This window comes from Papio anubis, chromosome 5 (assembly GCF_008728515.1).
Source record: "Papio anubis isolate 15944 chromosome 5, Panubis1.0, whole genome shotgun sequence".
Classification (NCBI taxonomy): domain Eukaryota; kingdom Metazoa; phylum Chordata; class Mammalia; order Primates; family Cercopithecidae; genus Papio; species Papio anubis.
Window position 1 is genome coordinate 23,892,385 of NC_044980.1, and position 8,976 is coordinate 23,901,360.

Here is an 8,976-nt window from a genome sequence, read left to right on the forward strand (position 1 = left end):
TTACTTTATGAGTAACGAAGCTCCTGTTCATAAAAATTTTCTGTATACCAAACTCCGTGACACACAATATATCTATATAACAAACCTGCATATGTACCTCTGAATCTAAAATAAGTTAAAAAAAGAAAGAAAACAAAAAAATTAGCAGTAGAAATTTGGGATACATTTGGCTTCCTGACACATAATTTTTCTGTAGGTTTCTTGATGGGGATGGGTATACTCAACTTTGGGCCCTTGCTTTATCCCATATAGCTCCCCGTCTCTGCGAGATGATAATTGGCTGTTGCCAAGTTGAAGTACACCACATATCACCAACCAAAAGGCTGCTCCTAATGGAAACATCCATTCAAAATCCATTCTCAGGTGTTGACTGAAGAAATCTTAGGCTACACAAAAATGTATCTTGAACCAAACTGCTAACTCTGATATTTTCTTTAATGATGTGGTATGGCTGTAAATGCAACGATACAGCTTGAAAAATATAGATAAGTTAGATCCCTGTATTAGTCACTTTAAACACACCTTGTACTTATCTTTCTTATATTTATCAAAGCTGGACTATAACAAGTCATGTGATTATTCACACAATGGTTCACAGTAGCAGAGGCTTTTGTTTGTTTCTCTCTCTTTCTCTCTCTTCCCAAGTTTGTCTTTCTGGATGCTTGCACAGTGTCTGGCTTATGGTAGGCACTTAAAGAATACTTGGCAAATGAAGGAATGAAAGAATGGGTGAATGAATAAAATGCTTTTGAGGGGTTTTTTCAGCAGTATTTCTAATGGAAGATGAAAACTTAAGACTGTGTTAGGTGGAGGAGTACATTACCGCCCAATGATGTTCTACCATCTAATTCTACTACTATTTCATAAAAATGGAAACATTTAGAACACAACTACTGATATTTCCAATGTAAATTATATGATATTTAATTATGACTATCTCAGATTAGAACCTGCCTCTTCTCAAGGACAAAATTTGTACTAAATTTATTCCCGTATCTCCAGGTGTGACAGAAGGGAATGGCTCACAGTAACTTCTCCCAAAATGAGTGAAATTAATTAGGAGCTAAAGAAAAATTGAGCAAATTGTTGTATAGATACCAGGATATCAGTTAAATTAACAATAGAAACTGCAAAATAAAATGCATAACACATGTAATAATAATAGCAACATATGATACCCTAAAATCAAAAGAGAGTTATTTAATGATTATGAATTTTGAACTCAAAGTACTGAGCCCCTAAGTACTATCAAAAATTTCAAATTTCCATGATGGTGTTTCTGGAAACAGTGGTTCCTGTGCAACATTTCATTTTGCTTCAATGAAGGACAAGGCTCTCCCCCATCCACACTTTTTTCTTCTTGGACCTACCTAGAAACAGGCTTGACCTAGCCTCTACCTACAAAGCAAAGTGATTAATTTCATTGTTCTGAAGTCGAGGTTATGGTTGCCATTCATCTATTTTCGCATCTCCACTGGGCTGGATTTCAGATTTCATACACCATCATGATGGCTAATCTAACTCCAAAGGGAGAAAAAAAATTACTAAATATTTTTCTCAACTTAGATTTTAGGAGTATTTCATTTCTGTCGTTTTTTAAGTATTGATAGCAAGTACTTACGTCTATTCTCAAGTCAGTGAAGGCTTATAAATTAATTTTTTAAATATTATGTAGAACTATCTAGTACTAACCATTGAAAACTAGGATATATATTTTAAAAGACAGTAGCTAGAAGAGAAGAAAGTCTCAGAAAAGGTAGAGTTCGTATTGATCATTTTTAATTCCACACATCCAGAAGGGGGTGAAATAACTTCTTTAGTGTAGAAATTGTGTAGAAAACCTCCACTCTTCACTCAGCAGTTGAAAAAAAAAAAAAAAAAGGAAAAATAGACAAAGTGACAGTGCCTCTAAGTATATGTCTGTGCTTAGGATTCATTTTTTAACTAATCTCCAAAGGAATAACTAAAGTCTTGGTTGAGGGGGTAGATAAATAAAGATTTTTCTGTAAGTTTCTACTCATGGAGAAATATTCAAATTTAGGGAGCTAAATGCAGGCAGAATAAATCTGCATGTTGCTGGTTTTCACTCTTCAGGGACTACATATTGAAAAATCACTCTGGTAACAAAATATGGTTCAATACTACAGAGTAGGAATAACCCCCAATGTATAATGCTTTAAGAAGTCAAAAAAGAAAAGAAAATATATTATCATTGGCTAAGCTAATAGATAATCTTTGGATAATCAGTTTCATATTTGATGTAATAAGTTGACATACATTTTACTCCAACAGTTTATTTTCTTCAGGTCACCACTAAAGCAAATCAACACCACACTGTTGGTTTTGAAAGCATGTAATTCATGTTTTGGATCTTATTCTCAATAGATTTAAACCACTTGAGTTGGAGGTATAAAAATTTTAATGTTTTGGTTTATTTAAGGAAAATATTTTAAATAAAATAATTGATAAATACACTTTAGAGGTTGAAGATTCACATGGAAACACAAAACCCTTAAAATTCCTCAGGTAGTTTAAATATTTTCAAATCTATCAAAAAAATGAGCCTATTAATTTAAAATTCACCTTTAGAAGTCAAATTATTTGGAAACATTATAGTGCCTCATTTAAATTTGAAGTTTGCTTTAATAATTACGAAAATATTCCTTAATTCAGAAATCCCAGAATTTACAATGGTTTCAAAGGAAGTTTATTTGACTTAATTTTATTGAGAGTGGAGTTATATTTTTGCAAAAGGAAAAACAGTTACATTTTAAAAGCTTACATTAATATTATGTACAAAATTTGCTCCAAATTTTCCAATTATTGGGGCAAATATATTGGTTGCCTTTGATCTATTCAGATAATGATATTGAATTTCAACTTTAATTCTTGCATTTATACATATTACATTAACCATGGAGAGAATTCCCAGAATAACTCAAGGTAGAATATTTACTGTATTCAATTTATTGATTATTTCATTTTGTTACATATTATGCCTACCTCAATTATTGTTATAGTTTCTGTTTCCCAAATTTCCAACTGGAAACAAAAGCAATGGTAGTTCTTTACTCCACAATCTCTAGAATAGACATTTGCTCATTATATACCGGATTTCATTTTTAGATTCCAAACTGGTAATATGTGTTTCTCGCAGCAAAGAAGAATCAACATGTCTAGTGAAACATTGCTTTCCAGAAACATGTAATTTATGTGTGTTTTAAAAATCAGGGCTCTGTCAAACCATTTCAATATCCTCTCTCACAGTAAATCAATAAATATTTCTAATCAATAACTTATGCATTGAGCATAATAATTCATGTCTATACATTCTACATTCTGACAATTTGAAGGAGTCACTTCAATAATAAATGTTGAATTCCCATACTTGGCTTGCTAGTGCAGTAAACTACACTGGTGCCAATTTCAACTCCTTAGAAGCCTCAGCGTTACAAAATTTATAAAAGAGTTGCTTTCATTTAAAAGAATAGATTCTAGCCAATTGTCATATACTTTGTGCCATAATGCGAAGTTTAATGCAGTAAATATAATGTATAATGTGGCAGATGATAGAATACTGGCCATAAAAAACACCAGATTTACAGAAATATAACTTTACAATAGGGTAATATTTTTTAAAAGCACATGGGACATTTATTCAAGGGGTTTTGTAATTGTTTTAAATGAGGAAGGAGAGGAAAGGAAAAAAGAGAGGGAGATGGAAATAGACACAGATTTACAGAAAGAGAGATGGGGTAGACGAGAGAGAAAGAGAATATGACCTGCTAAATTTATGGGGATCAGCAGGGCTCTCAAGTGTTTAGAAATGTCACTTAATGCTGAATTTCCTGTTGTGAAGCAATGTTGTATTATGTCTTATAGTCTATTGTTTAATTCTGTCCTGAAGCTTGAAATGTCATTTGACTTTAATTTATATCACTGCATCATAAAGAGTATGTTGAATCAAGACTGCTTTCTTGAAAAAAGATTGAAAATTGAAACCACGTGATTTGGTAAAGTGCTTATAATGTTTTTGACAAACTCTCTAAGGATACGAATCCCTTCACTGAAAGGGATTTTTATATGAAGGCATTTCAACCTCCCACAGGCAGGCATTATTTTGAAGGAATGCTACATTTCATTTCCAAAAATGATGCAAAATGTGATTTTATTTTGCTCCTTCTTGTTCAATTTGCAGCTTTCCCTTTCTTTAGTTCCAACTCCAATATGGTTAATGTTTAAGCAATGTCTCTTAGTCATAAAGTGTATAGGTCATCACATACATTGCAAGAAAGAAATAGGATAAAAATATAAAGAAACTGATGAAAATAAAGCACTTTCATTCTTAAAAAAAAAAAGTTACTTTTTGTGAGAAGTTGCATTGATAATAGAGTTGAGCAAAAGTTGTATTAAAATTTTTTAAACAGGTCAGATTATTTCAACTTATCACTGTTAATATTAGTTTAAGAATAATACATTCCCAGAAATCTAAAAATTTAATGTGATGGGTCTTATTTTTTGACAATATGTGTGTACAGTTAGTTCAAGTGAATGACGACAAAAAGGTGTGGGAAAAGCAAAATGGCCTTATATGCTTTAGATGCCCTTCTATTCAAGAAAGACAGGACAACTGGATTGTAAAAGGGCTCAAGGGCTCATACCAAAATGTCAAGTGAGGTGAGACTGCTCTACAGTCAGAAAAGAAGAGGGCACAGGTGACCCAGAGCTGATACTGTTATCTTACGAAACAGGCATTGCTTGGTAATTGTTTGAAATGGTTTCTTGTTCTTATGCATGAGAAAAAATCTGTAATTTTGAAGGTTGAACTTACTGGGGTAAATGCAGAAAAGTATACGAATGCTTTGTGAATATCATCCAAAGGTTCCAACTAGAAAAGAAAAAGGCAGATTTTCTTTTAAATTTAGGACTTGTATTTTTTTCTGTAGATTTCAGATTATTGCAATTATGACAGAAAAAATATATTTTTGTGAACTCATTGGTCTGTATGAGTGTCAAGAAAAGAAAAATAGATTTGTCTATGCTAACTTTCAGTTTTTCAAATATGCATCTATGGTGTCATTCCAAGTACTCTTCTTTTTACTCCTTAAAATATCCTAATAGGAACCATATATTGTACTTAGTATAATGCTTAATCAATTTTACCATTGCTCAGTATAAGTCTAAGAAGGATGAGGAAATTTTTCTTGCTACTTGGTTTTTAACTTCAATCTCTTCCAGACATGACTCTTAAATATATAATATGGTTAGTAAATTGTCTCTTTTGAAACACTATTCCAGATAATATGTTGGGTTAATCAAAAGTAGAGTTTTATAGACCTGAAATTTAGAGATCAAATATCTGCATAAAATTACTTATAATTGGCATAAATACTTTTTATGTTTTTCTATTTATAATTTCAGTATTTTACAAGTACGTCTAACGTGACGACAGTATTAGAATGTAATTTGCATAGTAGAAATAAGAATATAATGTGGCTAATGCTTTTAATGCCCAAGGGCTATACTAGAGGTACTTGGGTTTACATCACTGATTTGTATTAATTGCTTACTATGAAACACTGTTACTGATAATAACACTTAACAAGAATATGGTTCACTTTGCTGCTGAATCAGCATCATCAGAGCCAATACTACTGCTGTGCTGCAGCCTAGTGGAATGATTTGGTATAAAAATGACATATTCCAGTAAGACACGTTATCACTTGCTGCAAAGTAGGTTAAGAAACAGAAAATCAGTCATAAGCACAGAAACCCCCCAGATAGTATATACTTTGCCTTAGTTATTTGCTTATATAAAAACTTAAGTAAAGGTAAAGAAATTCACCTTATTTTTATGCAAGAGTCACATATTTTGAAATTAACCTTTCCAGTTTCAAATAGTCTATTTTTCACAAGAAAATAAATAAATAAATAAATACCTCTTCCAGATTACACTAACTTTGTAAATAATATGTCAGAAATATCACTCTAAATTAAAATCAGTTTTTTATCCTCTTTTTTTCCTTTTTAAAGAAAACCACAGTGTGAGTAAAAATCTAACAATGAAATATTCAATTGATTACCTGCATAGTACTGTTCTAATTAAGAAGCAGTTTCTATAAACATTAAAGAACATCACCTAGAGCATTAATCAGGTACCAAACCATTTAACCACTGACTTCACACATATGCATATGTAGGTGGATGCTCATACAGTTTACCTTCTTTTTTCCCATTTCCCAGAGATTTTGGTTTTGTTTGTCGGTTTTTTCCCCCAAACCTTTAAGTGTATGGAATTCTATTATTTGATTGGAGTCAGGGAAGGCATATGCATTCACCAGGGAAGTCAATTTGTTCGCAGCAAGTATTTGAAACCCAAGAAGTATTTGATTTAATGAAAGCAGACATTGACTCATACTTTAATAACACAGCCAAAAAAAAAAAAAAAAAAAAGTGAAAGAAGCATTTCTTTATATTTTTATCATCAGAATGGGTTTGTATCTGATGTGTCCCTAAGGCACAGATCCATGCTGTTTATACTTGTGCACTCTCCAGTCTCTTCACCACATCCCTCCCCAGATAAACCATTCCTTCCTTATGCATTGCACATTGAATACATATGTGCCACATTTAGTACACTGGGGGGAGCAGGGGCCAGATTATCTATGCAACTTAGCATTTACCTATATTTCTAGGACATAACCTCTTCCTTTCTTCTTCATCACTTTAACTAAAAATGAACATACGGCTCTGTCAATGACATAATGTTTTCATGAAAGTTCTACTAATTAAAAATCCTCACCATACCAGACCTAAAAAATGAGCACACTCTTGCCAAGTGTTATTCACCACAGAGAAGCTCTTGTAGCTACATTTTAAAGGAAGATAGAGAGGGGGATGGTGTGGAGGGAGAAAGTCTACTAACATATGCATTGAAGTATAACAGTTGTCAACATCAGAAGGACAGATTATTTTTAATATAGATCCTTCAAGAAAAAAAAAGAGGAGAAAAAATAATGTATCCCCAAAGAGCTGAGAAGTAATGGATGTGCAGTTTTGGATAATAGAAGCTTTTACTGGAATGAAGGACTACAATTTTTTTCAGATCTGTTTTTTTCAAAGCAAAAGATGATAGGTCATTTTTAAAACAATATTTGTCTTTGTACCTGTAGACTCCTCTTTTTCAATAATAAGGAGACAGGTTTTTATTTTAGTGGCATAAAAACAATTTCAGACTACTGCTTTTCCCCATACTTACAGTGTTATCAATAGTTACTTGTTGGGGACATGCATTTATACTTGCAATATGCTGCATTAATTTAACACCACATAAAATATGGATTTTATTGCAGCAGAAACAATAAATGCTGCAACTGCTGACTACACGCATTTACTCTCCCTCTCTTTACCTCTCCCCCCCATACTTCTGACTCAGATATAAAATTGAAAATAAGAATTCTGTCTATTCTATTTCTGATGAATGTCAATCTATTGTATGTATGTAGATGCTTAGTGACCATTGGCAGTTTCAAGGAATCTGTCTTCTGCCTGTCATTTCTCTTTATATTGAACGTACAATGAACTATGACTATGAATAAGTGCAGAGTGAATCCATTCATATGGAATGCAAAGTAATGTTAGATGATGTTAGAGTTCACAGCAACAATGTTATCTCTTGAACTGATTTTTAAAATAAAGATGAACAAGTCTGGGCATGACAAATTCACTTCATAACATATTTTTTAGCATTTGTTCCAAGTGAATGAATTCACAAACTCTAATATCATGACCCACTGTTGAGCATAATATATAATTTATCCAGCTTTACATTGCCTATATAGATACTCGAAGCAGTTGTTGCTAGAATTAAATATATAGTTGTATGCTTATTTATTTAGGTACTAAAGATAATTATTTTGAAATAATTGCTAAACACAACTTAAAAACAAACATTTCTCTCCTCCCTCTCCCCCCCTCCACCCCACCTCTCAAGTAGAAGAATATAAAATCCCTTAAGGGAGTTAAAAGAAAAGAGGTGAATGAAGTCTTCCTACCTTTTTTATCAGCTTCTGGATAGTGGAAGTTGGTTCCAGTCAAAATAACCCAGGAGAAATTGTCACTATGTCCCCTTTTTGTTTGTTTTCGGCTGTTATTTTCTATCACTGATTCTACTTCAATCTAACTCAAGCTCTTTCTCAGCATCACTTTTAACTCTGGACAGCAGGGAGCCGAAGAAAACGGGGGCGAGCTCTCTCTCTGATTGGCTTTCATTCAGTGCTTCTGATTAAGGGGAAAGGAAAAAAAAAGGAAAGGGAGGAAAAAAGCTCTTCCTCACACGGAGAGAAAGGTTCTGCTGATAGAGCTGCAGCACTCGCCATGGGAAGGTTAGAGACTGGGGAAGCGCTGGCTTCTGCGAGCACACAGCGATTTGCAAGTGAATGCGAGGGGAGGGCGCATCCGAGAGGAGGGCTTTGCTTGAAAGGCGTCCCCTCCCCCGCAGGGCAGAAAGACTCTCTGTTTCAAGGCTAAGGTAATCAGCCCAATCTAATCCGCCTGTGTCCGTAATACAATCTCAGGAACAGGACTGCTTCTTGCAATTTTTTCTAAAACAGATAGTTCTTCTGGCATATATATTCCTGCACCATCCTTACACCAGACTACCGAAATCCACGTATTATCGGAGCGCCAAGTCAAATTGCAACCAGATCTGATGTGTTACCAGAGTCATTTTTCGTTGGGGTTTTAAATGTTTATTTATTTTTTGCTTTTCGGGAACTTTCTCGGCTGGATTTTCCCAATCCCTTTTCTTGTTGCTTATTGTCAGAGGAGTGCATAGCTCGCTCATCATTTTGGAATGTCCACGAGCCAGTCTTCTGTGCCTCATCTTTGCATTTTAATACTTTATAGATAAAATATTTTATTAAAAATTTAAATATATAATTAGTGTTAGAACTTGACACAGTGTCCCTTTTTTTC

The 8,976-nt window shown here is 33.4% G+C and overlaps 1 protein-coding gene across 2 annotated transcripts in view; it reads right to left on the bottom strand.

Annotated features, from left to right (window-relative positions):
- Window positions 1-8,512, bottom strand: part of LOC101005841 (cadherin-10) — a 165,267-nt gene extending 156,755 nt beyond the window's left edge. The window contains exon 1 of one of the 2 annotated variants that reach the window (XM_009208195.3): window positions 8,055-8,512. The gene's annotated coding sequence lies outside the window, so the exon portion shown is untranslated. The remainder of the gene's footprint in view (window positions 1-8,054) is intronic. The other variant, XM_003899529.4, reaches the window with a different exon arrangement.
- Between the last annotated feature and the right edge of the window lie 464 nt (window positions 8,513-8,976).